Source organism: Eutrigla gurnardus, assembly GCF_963514095.1.
Source record: "Eutrigla gurnardus genome assembly, chromosome: 11".
NCBI classification, from domain to species: Eukaryota; Metazoa; Chordata; class Actinopteri; order Perciformes; family Triglidae; genus Eutrigla; species Eutrigla gurnardus.
In genome coordinates this window covers 23,088,949-23,107,005 of record NC_139925.1, presented here as the reverse complement: position 1 = coordinate 23,107,005, position 18,057 = coordinate 23,088,949, and the positions used below count along the sequence as shown (strand labels likewise).

The following is an 18,057-nucleotide window of genomic DNA, read 5'->3' as shown; positions in this document are numbered from 1 at the left end:
AATGAGATATTGATAACAAATACTGTTACTTTGCCTTGTCAGATTCTGTTTTTTACAACTTCACAGGACAAGTAGGCCAAGTTCACACAACAGTTTGCCTCAAGGTCCATTTAGTAGTCGCGGTGGTGCTTTCAAACACAGCTGGGACCGTAACTTTTGAGTCCCAAACCAAATGTTAATTTATACCTCTCGTCACCAATATCACTGATGCTGATAGATGGTACCCATGTTCTGGGTGGTTTGTAGAGCCTCCTGTGCTCGACCGTGAACATCCCATGACAGTTTGTAATGTGTCCTGTCAGGGTGTTCCTATTTCTCCTCTCGAAAATAACTTCTGAAGTATTATTAAGAAATAAAGCCGTGTATGGAGGATGGAGACGTGTGATGATGACCATGTCGGGCTGGTTGTGGGTTGCCGGGACTTTAAACTGCTCCCCCTCAGCTCCACTGATGTAGACAGGATGTGTCTCAAATCAACAATCGGATTGCATGATTCTGCAATTATCTTTTTGTTCTTGATTTTGTTATTCGTTTTTGTATGAAACAAAATTATCTTTGGTTTGATTTATTTCTGACTGGCACTCAGTAACCGAACGCTGGTTCTTCAAGGTTCCCTCCTGCAACGTGATTGGATTTTGTTGGATTGGTTCAAACAAAGTGTAGTTGCAAGTTTTTGATTTTGTGGAGTCTAAAGTCATCAGATCTGTGTTCTACAGGCGCCGTAACACAGCAAGAATGTTTTTAAGCTGCCTGCACTCGCAGAAATAAATAGAAATATAACAAACACGACAGCTAACCAGCTAAAACACTTTGTGTGTGTATTTGTTCTGCCATCCATGGGTTATTATCTGTAATATAATGCCACATATCATCTTCAATTCTATTCTATTCTTTTTCTCAACTTATTTACTATAAACATGGAAAAGATATCTAACAAAATATCTCCCCGACATCCATCTCAACTGCAAAAATACAAAATAAAATTCAGTTTTGAGAAATAAGTTGCATTTACCAAAACTGTTGTCATAGCATAGTTTTGCAAAACTTCAGTTAAGTATAACACCACTAATAATACCACTTTCTTCTAATAGTTAGACACAGAGCTTGTTGGGCGCTGCACATATGAACATCACTCATATACAAAAGATGAATCAACAATGAAAATATTTGTCAGTTTCGGCACTAGTTGCAACATAAGTTGACCGTTGCCAGAGATTTCAACATTCTCATTCTCTGTTCCTCTTTGCTGTGACATTACATTGATAATTCCAACAGTATTTTAACTCCTCACCACACTCCTTGTTGTAAGTGAGGGAACTTAAATCTGTTTAGTTTAAGTAAAAATGGGACTTCAGGAAACGTTTAAGTTATTCCGTCTAAATGAGCCACCATCACATTCATCCACTGAGTGTGATGGTGGCCTGCTTGACTTCCACTGTAACAGTGTTGGCCTCATGATAGCAGTGAGGATTCAGTGCATCAGCCTGAGCCATTGATGGTGAGACTTGATAGAACATATTTAGAAATAGTCTGAGCTCACATGGCTCAGTGCTCTATTGACTTCCTGTAGCTCGTCGTCACGTCGCCACCTCATATCTGCACCGGTTGGACTCGTTAGAAGTGAAGATGTAGGTGGACCATGCAGGGTGATGTGTGAGTGTGTGTGTGTGAGTTTCACAATGAGTGACGTGGGGTTTCCCTGCCCCTGTTCCCTCCATTCATGTGGCTGCAGACCGAGGTTTAGAGCTGTGAACCCGGATAGGAGCGGAATATTGAGTGAGTGTTTGAGGAAGAGACGCCTCAGGGACGGTGTTTGCATGTTTTATTCATGCAGCTTTATTGAAACAAGTGTGTTCTTTCACTGTGTGTGTGTGTGTGTGTGTGTCATTTCCTCAGTGCTAGTGCTAGTGACCTCAGCAGCACCAGCTTCCTCTTGTCACTTGCACCGTTTTGCATCCCAAGCAACCAGACATGAAGCTGATCAGGAGGAAAGGAAAACGTACGTACATGTTAACTAATATCATATCATATAGTATATTTATTTTTTAAGCACAGACAAAAGACGCCAGTTGAAAATACTTTGCCTCACCATTCACTGGGATTTCTCTGGAGATGTCTTTATGTGACTAACGTCCAACATCCAATCAAAAGCTACACAGAGAGCATGTCTGCTGATCATCATGCACTCTCATTAATGGGACCAATGTGGAATTCAGCATTGAATAAAAACTGTTAGCAGCATCTAAACGTCTTAAAATGTTTCTCAGAATCGATTTTTCTAATCGACTTCTACAGAATTCAGACAGGATCCTTTTTCAGTTTAACTAGTGACCGTGTTAACTGCTGACTTTCAGCTCATAGTAACTTTTAGCATGTTTACAACAGCTGCCGTCACTATGAGCCACTTCAAAGCATCTTACATTACCGGTCAGCATTCAGCCATTCATTCATACTCTGATGGCGGAGGCTGCCATGCAAGTGCCACCAGGATCATTCACACACTGATGGCACAGCACACTTCGACATGTGGAGTGGGGGTGGAACCCACGATGACTCGCTCTGCCTCTGAGCCACAGTGAGTGTCTTTTTACTAGTTCAGAACAAAACATGGTGATTATTGTAAGTTTAGCCCCGATCACACTGAAATGTGTCTCCTTTGCAAAGTGCATCAGGAAACTTAACACCAGCTAATATTTGGAAGCTTTGCTTTTATTGGACCCTCAGGAGTCTCCAGTGTTACAGGCATGGCGTTGCCATGGTGTTTAGATGTTGATTGACAGCTTTATAGAGCATACAGTAAGTGTGTAGTTCATGTTAATGCAACACGTGTCAGATAGGACAGCACTTCCTCTTCCTTCACTGCCGCGCCTCTTTTTTGACATAACGCATCTAAACTTTTCAGGAACTAGTAACAGCAGCCTTTTTGTGGCTCGGCGGGCGTCGTGTTGCATATTTCAGATCAGCCAATGGGCTTCGAGTGTTTTCTTATGGGGGTTGGTGAGAAACGAGATCCTTCAACTGAGGTTAAACCACAACATTTGCATAATGAAATTTTCACTTGACGAGAGTATTGGTTCAGTGTGTGCAAAAGAATGCATTCACTGACCTGCGTGTGGGAGTGTGTGTGTGGGCTTTATGAGTTTGTTCATGCTCAATGTTTGAATCTGTGTGTGTGTGTGTGTGTGTGTGTGTGCATACCTGTCGCTCCTGCAGCCAGCTGCAACCTTTTATCTTCTTGTTTTGGGGCCAAAGTGAAAGTGTGTTCAGCAGCAATCCTGTTTTTCAGTGGACATGATGGAAAAATCCACCAAGGGAAGAAAGCTGCACTGAAAACAAGAAATCGGCTCTCAGCACAAAAAAAATGTATTTTAGTTGTTAAATAGTCTGTGTTATGTACACAATGTAAGTTATGTAATGTGACCTGACTTAAAATAAGACACGGACACCAGTCTCATGGGTGAAAGTCCTGTGTTTTCTGACCCATCAGCCTGACCTTTTTCTCTTTATATCACATAACCTGACTTCCTCCTTCACTCTTTGCCACTGCCAGACAGTTTCACGAAACGGTGGAACAATTAAGTCTATTGGTTGCATCCATCCATTCATCCATCCATTGTCTACCGCTTATCCTGTATTCAGGGTCGCGGGGGGGCTGGAGCCGATCCCAGCTGTCATTGGGTGAAGGCAGGGTACACCCTGGACAGGTCGCCAGTCTATCACAGGGTTGTCTGTCTCTACATCTATCTATGTAGAGACAGACAACCATTCACACCCACAGTCACACCTAGGGGCAATTTAGAGTCATCAATTAACCTATCCCCATCCTGCATGTCTTTGGATGTCTCATCTTGGTTTCATGATGAGTGACACACATTTCGTTGTGTCACTCGGCACATCTTAGGCAACAAAACCAACGTTGGATTTAGGCAATAAGACCAACGTTGGGTATTGGCAACAAATCCTTTGTTGGGTTTACACAACAAAACAAACGTTGGATTTAGGCAACAATACCAACGATAGGTTTAGGCAACAAAACCAACTTTGGGTTTAGGCAAAAAAACAAAAAACATTCGGTTTAGGCAACAGGAGACATAAAGCCTATTGCAGAAAAAAAATGTCAATGTTCCTTTTGTTCCAATATTGTACTTTTAGGTGCTTTGGGCCAGTAGTTATGAGACCATCAGGAACTGGTTTCTTCTCATTTCCAGTTCAGTCAGACTGTAACTGCTTCATGTTCACAACTGAATGGCGAAACAAACCCTCTTCCTGATTCCACTCTGACTTGCTCTGCAGCAGTAACCCCATAAAGGTGTTCACGTGCAGGGTTTGTTGGGCGACCACTCTGGTTTCCAGTAAGATGCTGCCACAGGGTGCAGCTGGGTAACGGCTGCTGCGATGCGCCGTGTGCTGCTACAGTGGGGTTTTTAGTCAGAGCTACTGGTTTCCAGTAAAGACCTGCACCCAGTGGCTTTACAGCAGAGGAAGTGGTGGTGGAGCCTGAAACTCTGTTCACAAAAAACAAGTTATCAAGCGTCAACTGCTTATCTTTTCATGGGAAAATGTGGAGCATTTACATATCTGCTTTTATGTCATTGAGCTGATGCTGCAACAATTTCCTGTGAGCATGCACTGGATGGGGAAGTCACAGGTCAAAGCCACAGTCCACTAAAATGAGCAAATATGGCTGTTTTGTGCATGTTGAGGTGCTCTACTTCTCATTCTTAAAAACAGCTATATCACAATATTACCAACGAAGAAAAGTTTCTGACAGTAAATCAGTTTATGGTTTGAAAAGGTAAAAAAAAAAATCCTTCTACATTCTCCTTTTGTTGGCTTTCAGCTGTATGAACCGAGCTGATGTTGCTTCCTTGTACTACACGCAGGCTTACATCACCACTTGGTGGACAGACCCTGTGTCTTTCCACCAAGACATGACGTTTAGGGGACGCATCCACATCTGATTAGAGTAATTCTGCTGTTGCTAAAACACAGTTTCTAATGCACAGTGTAGAGGCCAGAACGGGTGTTGTGTGATCACAGTTTCTCGTTTTTTGTAGGATTCTGACCTCTAGTGGCACAATTAGAGAGGCCAGATAACAAGACATTACAGTCATTACATCTGGATGACACAGAAGAATGCATCACGCAATTATACAATCTGTCAAACTGTAGGAATGCTACTGAGATGAAAGCATGCTGTTTTGGTTAAAGACTTGATGTGGGACTGGAATGTCGGGTCAAAAATCACTCTCTAACAGTACAGTCACTTATAGTAACACACAAATCCTTAAATGAGTCCTTTTGGCATGGTCAAACAACATTTACATTTATCAGCAGATCCAAATCCACCCAACTCTTTATTTCAGATAGCTATACATTTTGAAGTTTGAAAAGGTGATTTGGCTTCACTAAAGCTGTGCATCATTAATGTATGGATAGAATTTAACACTGCATTTGTGATGTCAGCATGGGGAAGCATGTTAATAGGAAAGAGCATAGGGCCAACGACCAAACCCTGGGGCACACCAAATTCTCACAGCAAGAGGGGCCCGGGTTTGAGTCCCGGTTTGGGTTTCTTTTGTGCGGAGTTTGCATGTCTCCCTGTGTTAGACTGGTTACCTGTCTGTCTCTACATGTCGGCCCTGTGATAGACTGGTTACCTGTCTGTCTCTACATGTCTCCCTGTGTTAGACTGGTTACCTGTCTGTCTCTACATGTCAGCCCTGTGATAGACTGGTTACCTGTCTGTCTCTACATGTCAGCCCTGTGATAGACTGGTTACCTGTCTGTCTCTACATGTCAGCCCTGTGATAGACTGGTTACCTGTCTGTCTTGTCAGCCCTGTGATAGACTGGTTACCTGTCTGTCTCTACATGTCTCCCTGTGATAGACTGGTTACCTGTCTGTCTCTACATGTCTCCCTGTGATAGACTGGTTACCTGTCTGTCTCTACATGTCAGCCCTGCGATCGACTGGTTACCTGTCTGTCTCTACATGTCAGCCCTGCGATCGACTGGTTACCTGTCTGTGTCTACATGTCTCCCTGTGATAGACTGGTTACCTGTCTGTCTCTACATGTCGGCCCTGTGTCTATAGAATACGCAATGTAAATATACCACAGTACAACTACAATATTATTTTTCTCAACTGAACGCATTCTGTTTCTGTAAGAAACTGTCACACATGTAAATGTAAATTACACCACAAGATGAAGTTGTATTCATGCTCTGCTTAAGTCGTATACATGTAATACATGTATCCACCCAAACTGATTGCCTTGGATGGTTTTAGGAAGTGTTTCAAGTCTTAACGTCTCACTGACGAGCCTCAGTGTTTGTCCTTGTTGTTGCCAGAAGAGGGCGTCGTTCTCCACATCATTCCCATCAGCTGATCCTTTGTGTGCTGTGGAGCCTCTCAAGTCTGTCACTTCCTGAGGCTGAGCGTTTGAATCCCCGCCCTCTGAGGAATTGCTGGTATTGATTGGTTGGCGGGTGTCAGCTGGAGGTATTGATCACTGTACTTAAAGGCAACAATGAGGCAGAGCAGTGAGAAGCAGTCCGAGTTTGGTTCACACAGTAGATGAGCTCAGCGTGTATGTGTGTACAAGTTGATATTGATTGAGCTGAGCTTAAAGTTATTTAGTGTTTTAGGAACAGCTGCAGCGTTTTAGGCGGTGTTTGTCGCTGCTTCAACTTCACTTCATGGCTCTGCAGCCATGCTGGTTTCTCTCAGATGCTGCATCAGTTTATCATCTGGATATAAACATTTGACAACAGTTTATTTAGTCTTGAGGGGAACATGAAAGTCTTAAACACGTTTGGTGTCAATTAATCGTGTAATTGTTGAGATATTTCACTAAAAGCCCCAAATGTGAGCCTTGTTGTGAAGGAAGAATCAGGAGATCGCTTTATTGAATGGCCCTCCATCCAGTAATTGTTTATATTTTAGTATTAACCCATACAGTCATACTGCTGGTGGCTGGAGTTTTTGAGTCAAGAGTCAGTCTGTGCTGCCAGGTCAGCCTCCCAAAGCCTATCCCTGGGAGTAGTGGGTCCACAGGCTGTGCCCCATGTGCCAAGGTGCAGTCGCAAGACTCCCATCCCAGATCTGTCTCCATAAGGAGGCCTGGTTTTCCTTTTCGGGGCGAGGTGAGGTGAGGAAACTCTTGGTTGGTCTGAGAAAGACTGGGATGGTTGGACAGATGGATGATGATGATGTATGATGATGTATGGATGGACAGATGATGATGGTTGGATAATGGACGCATGATGGATGGACGGATGATGGATGGATGATGGATTGATAGATGGATGATGATCCTGTTTTTAAAGGTGCTATATAAATAAAGTTATTATTATTGACAGGTTAGGTTTTACAAATTAAACAGTGATATTGGAGTTTGAGTCCACTACTCACTATATTGTGAGTTCTCCATGTTTGTGGTGCTGTACAAATGAGAGTGAGAATATATAGTGGACTTCAAGCATCCCACAATTAATCTTGAAAAGTACCATCATGCATTGCTCTGGAGGAAATATGACAGACGGACAAGAGTAGATTCATAAAGTACTTTGAATGTATTTATTCATTTTGGAAAATATGCTCCACATATGGCAGTGTAAACCCCTCCTTTCATTCTTACCTTTCACAATAAAAGCCCTAGACATAAACGCTGCATCACTTCTTACCAAAGAAACTTAAATTACAAGAAATCCACTTACAATAAAAAAGGGATACTAGGGATTCTCCAGCAGCTACCGTTGACCTGGAAGGTTTTAATTGTGCGACAGCAGTAACATAATTAACACCGCTGAGAAAATGAGCCGAGTAGTTTCCCAAAGTTTTACAGAGGAGTCCATTATGAAGTCCTCTACGTAGAACTCCCTGCATAGTGAGTGGGGAGGAATAAACCAGTGTCCGCATGACATGGGGCTTTCCAGAGCCTCCCTGGAATCGCTTTGATGATTAATTGTCTCGTTAACCAGCTCGTTAACTGCAGTTGATGTAAGACAGACAGCCTTTACAGTGTGTTGGACCGGATCCTAACAGGACACGGCATAACTGGTAGCCGATAAATCTTCTGTCTATCAATCAGCTGATCGATGAATGGTTGCAGCATGTAAAGTGTTAAACGTGTTCCAGTCCCGCCTTGCTGGTTGCCGGTCATATAAGCTGATACTGGTCCAGTACATCACGCCAGTATCTCACTAATGGACCCTCGTCGGAGACAACCAGGTGGTCTCAGTTAATCAGTGGAAACACACACACATCGTCTCTCTTTGTGTCACACAGGACCACACACACACTCATGAGATGTCTGTCCAAGTGTCTCGGCAGGCTAATCAGAAACACAATATGGTCTCTGTACCACCTGGAAACTAAGAGTGTTTAGACTCCAGAGGGGGTGAGTCAGATCCTCTGCTCCCTCTGACTCATGACCAAGGACCCAGACCGGACTGGGGGAGACGGACAGAGTGTGGGAGGAGAGACAAGGGAGACTCAGTAGAGTAAACTCTACAGTGTAACGTATGCCAGAGGCTATGATGAGCTGTTGAGTAAATATCCTGTCAAATGTCACGACGCCAGAGCTGCAGAGTGACCATGATAGTTCAGAATTGTTGTAGAGAGTTTCACCTTTTAGTGATCAAAATGCACTTAAAACTCTAAAAGTTTTTTTTTATTATTGTGATTCACAATAAAATCCGATATTGTCCCATCCTTAGGACACAGCTTTCCTCTAACATTCCTTCAACCTCCTTCTTGAAGAGGTTGGTGTTGATATCCAAGTCCTTCATGATGATTAAAAGAAGGTGTGTTTGCCCTTCTTTTCCTCTGGGCAGCATCTCTACTCCAGCTATACAAACTGTTGGCTGGTTGGTTTGTGTTCAACGCACAGAGCTGGAAACAGGACGTGTGTCACAAAGTGACCTAAAAACCCAGATTTAGATGCACATTCTTAATGTGCTATTTCAGACTATTCAAATTGAACACAATGTTCATATGAACAATGATATCACATTGAGAATATTGTCATATTGGATAAAAATAATAATAGTGTAATATGAGAGTGTACATGTTAAAGTAATCAGTGTTTGTTGAGGCTGCATATTGGCAAGAATCAAGAGAAAACAAGGAAAAAGAAAACAATACATGTCACCATTTAATATGTTGCAATAACCTAAGCAAGGTCAATAGAAAGGAACACACTGACATGCATGAAAGAGTCAAAAGGTAACTTTTTTCTGCATCTCAAAATCAAAGCGCTACTTTTTGTGTGACCTGAATCTTTGCATGTAAACCAGAAATTAAAAATCGATACATGATCACAAAACACGTGATCCAGTGTCCTGACAGCCTTGAATGAACAGTGTGCATTATTAAGTTGCTGATTGCAACCAAGCGATTCCCCCTCCGCTCCCGCCTCCTTTTCCCAAGACTGCGTAAACGGCAGCTGCCGAGTGCAAAACTGCGATGACGCCACTTGTTTTCCTCCTATTAACTTATTTTATTAGTTTGGCCTTGGTCCTGCATTGAGATTCCTCTGAACCATAGATTGTATATAAGAAACAGACGTATCATCGCAACGTCCCCCATTGGTTCGTGGATGTGGTTTTTGAAGCCTCCAATTCGACATTATTGTTCATCTTGGAATGTTTGCAGCCAACAAGCAGAAGTGACCATATTTGGACTGTGGACGAGCGACGGGTGGATCAGAAGAAAACAAGCCTTATTGGATCTGGATCCATCTGGATTCTGGTGTGAAGCTGTTAGCAAAGTTAGCTTCCTAAGGTCAACTTTGCAGCTAAGTTTTAAAGTCGCTAACTGCATTGCTAACGACGGTGGCAACATGTCAGTCAAGCAAGAGAGAATTCAAGTTTAAGGCACTTCTGCCTTGGCCTCACTCTTCAGATCCCGATTCCGATCCCACCGAGACATGTACACCACGTGTCCTGCACATCCAGAAATACTACAGTAATGCAAGCCGAATGTCTGCAGACACAGCTGTGGACAGACGACGAAGTAATGACTTAGTAGGAAAAGTAATTATATGGCATTTAAGGAGGAAAATCCTGCTCAGAGCCTTGAAAGTCTTCATGTTTCTATAAAGAGGACCGTTGTAGTCTTGTCCTTTTTAAAAGTCTCTTGTTTATTATGGACCATAAACCACACATGTTTTTATGTTTCGCTGTTGTTGGAATCATATTCAGTGGTTGGTCTTTGAGTGGAAGAATTACTTTAAGGATTAAACGTGGAAAATACAATTGTGGAGCATTCCTGCAGATTATTATTCTGTAACTGGTCATTATAGGGACCACTAACCAGTTATTTTTTTATTAGTAAATGTCATCCACATGTATTCATACATACCTGGTTATATATGTATGCTGTTTCTATGGCACCAATCAGATAATAAAGCAGCCATGTGTACGGTTCAAACAAACCCCTTTTAAATCTTAATGCATCTTACAAAACATTCTGGAGGTTGAATGAATGTAGTGTTGTTTCAGTATGTATGTCTTCACAGTGACATTCATGCATGGACACTAAAGATAGACCTTGTTTATCTGTTTTAGGTGTTAATGGTTTTCCTTGACTCATCTCAAGACTCAATGTCCCACAATCCTCCCGCAACGAGTTCTTGTGCTGAGCCAGCACTTCTCAAAACTCATCATGCAGTGAGTCAGTAAAGCTGCAGGTCAGTAAAGTAAGTATCCAACCCTACAGCCTGTTTTACTATGATCCACTATTCACTGTATTTAAGAGGTCAGTGTCATACTGGTCCATGTAACTAGGCATCTACTGGGTCTATTGGTGTCCCGTGGCCACTGTGTTGTCAGCTGAGATGGTCTCTTCTAATGTTCCACCGTGGTGGACAATAAAGATGTATTCTATTCTATCCCATTTCAGACCTTCATGGCCTCTCTATGTCCTTATGCAGCTCGAGAAGCTGTTGCATGCAATACTTCCGTTGACAAACATTGCCATCATTGTTTACAGACTGTAAAAGTGTCTAAAGCAGAAACTGCAGCATCCGGTGCAATGACCGGTGTTCATCCGCCAGTGTGACTACACACGATGTGCACGAGACCTCATGTCCGAGTCTGTGTGTGTTGGGCAAAGCGTGGGAACTGCAGAGGAGGATGTGTGTATTTACCAAGCTGGCTCCTAGTTCCCATGACTTCGTATCACAATGAATCCGGATTTGTCCTGAGAGTCCAGACGGCAGAGTCGAAGCCACGTCCAGGAGTCACGGTGTTTGGGCGATGTGGATTCTAGTCGGTTGCTAAAACTGGTCGTGGAACACTTCAAACTGAATCAGCTGCTGTGTCAATACGTAAAACCGTGGGCTGGATTGGATGATGAGTTCCTAAATGTCACAGGTCGGGCTGACATGAAATGAAACAGTCGAGCCCAAGCGATTTCAGATAAATTACAACCTGCTGCAACGGCCTGAACCTGACTGAAGCTACTTCCATCTGTAATGATTCACACTGCACCAGACTTGAACTCCTTCACCATCAGCCTTATTTCCAGGGTTGACCTCTGCTGACCTGGCGTCACTCTTTGACGCTGCTGCTGCTCCACTCCTTGTCTCCACTCCTTGCCCTGCATTGGCTAACCCGCTCTACCTCCTGAGCCACAGACGTCTTATCACACTCATCCCTAAATATGCTTCTTGGTTGCAATTTTGAGATGACAGAATTGATGTCAAATTTGTGCAATATTGAAGGAGCTGCACGTGGTTAGCTTAGCTCAGCTCTGAAGCTCACTTATTGACATGGTGTGCACGCTGGTTTGCAGTACATGACTACAGTTACGTGTATGTGGTGGAACTAGATGGGGAAAGTGACTGTGAACATCCTGAGGTCTCGAAGGGAAGTTAAAGAGTGCTTTTGCAGAGGCCAACAGTGAAACCTGAACTCGCCACGGATGCTGCTCAGAAGATGATCTGATATAATGAGGGAAGTGACTGCAATGGCAGGTATGTCAGCAGCATTTATATAATGTTAGCTAACATTAGCAAAGACATCCGTGAAAGGGTCGGCAGGGCTGGAGGTGGGTTGTAAAGCAGAAGTAGGCAGGCTGCATCAGCTGGCTGGACTGGAGCTGCTCTCAGTTGATGGAGCTGGGTTGTGAGCAGAGCTTAACCCACATTGTGCTGAATTTAACATGTTGACCGTTTAAAGTGGAGCTGAAACGTCATTTCAAGAGTATCTCTCTCTCGCCTGGAGACATACAGTATTTCTGAGTGAGGAGGAATTTGATTTGATGGTTGAAAAGATGCTCATCAATCAATCTGAAACTTATCACAACACAGAGCTAGAGAAAGTGCTGTTATAAGTTTCATATTGATTGATGGATGGGTGTCATGATATGATTGACTGAGAAACTGATGTAAGCGCGCCTCATATTTTGTAAGTTGTTGGCCATGTATTGTTAAGTAGGTGAACAATAGGATCTAAAACGCTTTAAAGGGCGTTTTTCATTTCAGCTTGACTTACACTCCCAGAAAGACAGCAAACAAACATGTTTCCCTCCCAAATTACTAACTATTCCTTTCAAGTAACACACATTCCTAGACCCTTCCCTGGATAGATAAAAGCTAAGAAACCACGCCTCTGGGAATTCTGGGAAACGCTGTTTATTTCTGAATGTAGCTGCGGAGTGCGTGTCATTTCTCATGACACACATGGTGAGGTCAGTTCATGGGTCGACTTCTCAGGCTCACACACACACACGCACACACACACACACACACACACACACACACACACACACACATACACACACACACACACACACACACACACACACACACACACACACACACACACAAAGCTGAGGGACAAAAAAGAAAGACTGCAGCTTTAGTAGAAGATTATTTGTGGTGTGTGTCTGTGTGTGTGTGTGTGTGTGTGTGTGTGTGTGTGTTGCCTCAGAAAGTTGGCCACTCATTAGTAGAGCGCTCTTTGGAGGAAGTGGTGATTACTGATGACTCAGCCAAGCTATGCATTTCATTCTCTCTGTCTCTCTCACTCTCTCTCTCTCTCTCTCTCTCTCTGCTCCCTGTCATCTACTTTTCTTTCTACATTCTCTTCATTCCTCTTTTCTATTCTAACCCTTCTCTCTTTTATTCTGTGTCCTTCTCTCCTTTGAATCTCTGTTCCTGCCGGTTCATCCTTGACCTTCGGAGGTATCGGAGTGTGTTTCTATGAGGAGGACACTCAGTAATGTGTGTGGGAAGATAACTGGCTTCCTGCAGAGTCATTAAAACATTCCTTCTCTCTTCTTTTTCCTCTCTCTGTCTCTGCCCACTTTAGTTTGCAGTGACTTTCTGGTGAAGAGGAGGATGAAGACTGACAAACTGGTGAGTTAAAGCAAGCTGGGTTTTTCTTTTATATCAAGGCATGCAGTCTCTCCTTTTAGATTTCAGTGGCCGGGCTGGTGGAAGACGACTGTGACTTGTTTGTGCTTTTAAAAGGCTTCATAAAACAAGCAGAAATTTTCAGAAATCCGGATTTTACGTTGTCTATTTTCTCCGTTAAGAGGGGAGAAAACGCTGTGCTACAGAGCAAGAAGGATTTGGGAGCTAGATGGAAAATATGAACCAACAAACTTTGGTGGGTTTGACTTGTTGTGCTGCTTTTTTAATTAAACCGCTCATATTGAGGTATTCCCCTTGATCAAAAAATAGCACAGCATGTGTGAGAAGCTGAGAGGTGGATGGGCTGAAAAAAGAATTGTAGACTGGATAATCACAGACGGCAATCGGCACCACAAGGGCAAATTTGTCCGGTTTGTTTTGTGGTTTGTTGGTCAGGTTGCGGCAAATATCGTGTGTATTTGGCACACAAACTCCAATCTTAGTCATGTGATCGTGGCATGACGCACTGACCGCACCTGTGTGAAGGGCCTAAGTGAAAGTAATGCGTACCCTGGTCATATTACAGCAGCTGGAAGGAGTTTTCACCGTCAACAACATGACTCTTCTCCAGATTCACAGTTTCATCTCTGAGTGACGACTGCATTCCTGCGCAGATGGCCTGTGTCGTTCAGTAATGTGTTGCACATGCACATATGCTGTAGACATATTTTATGTTGTCTTAATCATCACTTGGAAGATTAAAGGGGTTTCTTTTCAGTGATCTATCACAAGTAGGGCTGTAGCGATACACTAATCTCACGATACGATACACGATATTCAGCTCGCGATACGATTCGATTTTATACGCTATACGATTTGATACACTTACATCATTTTCTGAAAGATTTTAAAGGTACAGTGTGATTTTGGTGACATCTTGTGAGTGTTCCATTAACTTGGATTGAATTAATACAAACTGAAAGAATCAATTGCACAATATATGGCTCTGATTGGAGAGATAGTCTACAGCTTGCAAATGCTGGACAAAATCAATCAAAGATGTGGTGAGAAAATAAGTTACATTTATTGAAGTGCAAACTGTAACTTACAAAGCACATGCACACACATGCACAGACACGCACACACACACACACACACACACACACACACAGAGCAACGGAGTGGGCTGGCTACGGGGCAGGGGGTGGGGTTTTGGGTGTCTACAGAAACATGGCGTATTAATTTTATGAGGTTATTTACTTACCCAAAAAATAGCTCTGAATGAACAACAGCTGAGCAGAAGCACTTGTCGACCGTCGCGGAGAAATACGTGTCTGGTCTGAACAGGGGGGCAGAGGATCACACACGCTTCGGCGGCCGGTGTGAACGCAGCGTGAACCCTGCGTCATGTTGGCCGCCGAAGCGCCGCGAATAGCCACGCAACGGAGCCCGCTTCCTTTTGGTGCCCTTGTTAACCGATAGTGTAGTTCGGACCAGACGCGAAGGGCCGTGATCCTACGCGGCCGTCTCGCGCCGCAGCGTGCAGAGTGCCAGGGGGATTTGAATGGGATATAATGTATCGATACTCGCGGCTAAAAAATCAATACTTTCTGTGGAAACAAAATATCGATTTATATCGCAGAATCGATAAAATCGCTCAGCCCTAATCACAAGTTGCTTTTTAGGTCCCGTAATACTGCGGGACTATATAATATATTATAATATATCTCTTTATGTCTATTTACCCATCCAACCAGACAAACATCTGACGATAGAGAGGCGAAAACGACAAGAGACAAAAAAATGTTACAATACACACTCTCATCACACGGCAGGAAAGAACAACAAGCTAGTTAGCTAGCATGTTAGCTTTTTAGCTTGCTAATTCTGTAATTTTATTAATGCTACAATGGTTCCAGAAAATGAGCCGAGCGGCAGGCTGGTGAACAGCGCTGGGTCTAACGGTCCCTCCACCTCACTCCCCTGCCTCTTGAGAAGGACAAGATACCTAGCTAACTAGCTAACTACTGCCTACCTGGAACAGGTCTCTCTTGTAAATGAGACCCTGGGTCTCAATGAGATTTTACCTGTATAAATAAAGGTTAATAAAAAATAAAAAAACTAGCTACCTAGCTAACTAGCCAGCCACCGTCTCCCGAGCCGCTCTCTTCCTGGTGAGCTGTGGCGCACCATAACAACTAACAATTGAAATTGCCGTTGTATTCATCAAAAAGTTCAGTGGCTGTTTATGAAGAAGTTAGAGAGCAATGAGATAAAACCAACAATAGATTAAAAACCAGTAAGTGGATGAAAATATACACAAAATAATAAAACAAAAACTATGGGGCTGCCTCTGACTGAACTAAAAGTGAGCGAAAAAAAGGTGGGACAAATTGACAAGAGAAAACATGCATACTTTGAATTTACAAGCAAGCTTGTTTGTTAGATATGCATTCAATGTCTAATTTGACTGGACGGTCATGATATATTTGGTCTTTTATGAGTGTCAGTGTTGATTAGTATCATTTAAATATACAGCCAATATCTCTTTCACTCTCTGCACTCTTTCTCACTCCTGTCTTAATAATGTTGATCTATAAATGGTATCAGTTTCCATGTAAGCGTCACAAACACACCGATGCCAGCCCTGTTCCATCAACGCTCCCCCCGTTTACGGTAAATGTGTGTTTTTGTCATCTGTGGGCCCGATCAAGTGATGCAGTTAGTTTTGGTATCGCGTCCGTGGCTGTCTCCACCACTGAGAGAGACCGAGAGCAGGGCAGCGTGGGTAGGTGTGGGAGGGCTGCGACAGAGATGACTCAGCGCGCTGTTGCCGGGTAGAGAAGCGCCCCCGTAAATTTAAAAAATACAGTTTCTAATGTCAATCAGCCTGGTGATACAGACTCATTTAAACTGTGCATGGATGATATTTGCATTTTTTTTCTTGTGAAGAGATAACTGTGTTAATAGATAATGAAACCCGGCAGGAAACAAAGATTGTGGTGATGGGAAAAAACAGCAATGCCAAATACTTAAGTTGGCTGACAATCTGGTGCCCACTTCTTAGAAGTAAAAAAACACTGCAACAGAGCCCTATTGGATGCCACTGTTACACCAACTTCTGTGACCCAACAGATTCTGTGACCACAGAGGGCGCTGTTGCACATTTTCTGCATGTATGTTGTCGACAGTGAAGAATGAGCATGAAGAAGAGCTTCAGATAATTTTGGAATATCTTGCAGTGGAATATAGTTTTTTGGCATTATAATTTATAATAATATAGTCAAGTCTTCTATTCTTCTAACTTATGCTCTTTGCAACAGTGGTCACAGAATGTGATGGGTCACAGTATTTTGTATAACACCCCTACAGATAAAACATGATAAAGTCACCCGATGTGCAAAAAACATGATGCAGGGCCCAACATGCTAGAACGTTCTGCACGCAGTTGTTCAGTTGCTTCAGTGTTTTTGCACTTGGACCTGAAGTTTATTGTGTTCTTGTCTTCCCACAAATTGGAAAGAATTACCCACAAGTCTTTCTTCACTCAAATGTTGTCATGCTACTTAGATTTCTGTTTAATTTTGCTGTGGCACCTCTTATGTGACATTTGTTATTTTTAGTGATTAAAATATTTATGATCAAACTGATGCATGAAGATTTTAAGCCGACATCTGCATTATTTTTCTGTGAGTGCTAGCATTAGGTGAATTAATTTTGGTAGGTTTGGAAATAGTGGAAAGGGTTAGTTTGGATTTTTTAAATTGGGGTTGTACACTTCTGTGTTCTGTGAGGTAAAATTACTATTTTTGTGTCCTTGTCCTCATCCACAGCTGCTTTATCCTGCCTCTAGATAGCCCTTTCTGAAGAGGATCTAAAGCCGTTATATCATTCTTTTCAAGGTCATCAGACTCCATTTACAATTACATTTTACCTCTCAGATCACAAACGTTGTTGGTCCGCTGCTGACGCCACCAGTTAGTTTCATTGTTGATTGTGTGACTTTCGTGTCTGTCAGCATCTGCTTCTCCATACTGGAAATGTGTCAGCCGTCATCCCAGTTACTGTCGGTAACACACTGACAATAAGGATATACGTATATAAAAATGCAGTAACATCATGCTGTAACCTACATCACTTGGGAAAATGTTTTCAGAACGACTTGGGAAAATAGCATTTTGACGCTAAAACATACACCTAAAAGGTCAGTGTTGAGATTTTAATACATATTGAACACCACTGGGAAGCTACAGCATGATGTAAAACCTAAGTAATAATAATTTCAATCATAACGATGGACCCCACTGTAATTATCATTTTTTCCTGTGGGCCACATGATACAGAATTACAAGACTCCTGTAACTTTTAGCATGAACAGTCTTTATTCTGATTTTGCCACTTTTACACCAGCACAAAATGGTATTTATTGTATCTTAAAGTCCAGTAATGGTGTCGAGTCATGTTGATGGATGAATCAAGTGTTTGATAATAAATCCAACAGACTCTGGAAGGTTTTTTAATAACTTTCAGTTAGCTGACATGGACCTTGTGACAGATATAACAAGAACACGTAGTGACATTTCGTTTTCACCTGTGGTTGAGAGAAACCTGTTTATGTATATTTGAAGCCATGACAGAAGAAGTGAGAAGTTGGTATGTGTCATCTATCATCTCATAAAGCAGAAGCGAGA

At 42.6% G+C, this 18,057-nt stretch overlaps 1 long non-coding RNA gene across 6 annotated transcripts in view; it reads left to right on the top strand.

The window, feature by feature from the left end:
* LOC311020772 overlaps positions 1 to 18,057 on the top strand; it is a 72,423-nt gene that overhangs the window by 1,304 nt on the left and 53,062 nt on the right. The window contains exons 2-4 of one of the 6 annotated variants that reach the window (XR_014597931.1): positions 1,897 to 1,999; positions 10,575 to 10,705; positions 13,323 to 13,369. The exons of 1 other annotated variant lie outside the window; for it this stretch is intronic. This is a non-coding gene — a long non-coding RNA (uncharacterized lncRNA). The remainder of the gene's footprint in view (positions 1 to 1,896; positions 2,000 to 10,574; positions 10,706 to 13,322; positions 13,370 to 18,057) is intronic. 4 more of the 6 variants (XR_014597928.1, XR_014597929.1, XR_014597930.1 and 1 more) reach the window with 4 other exon arrangements.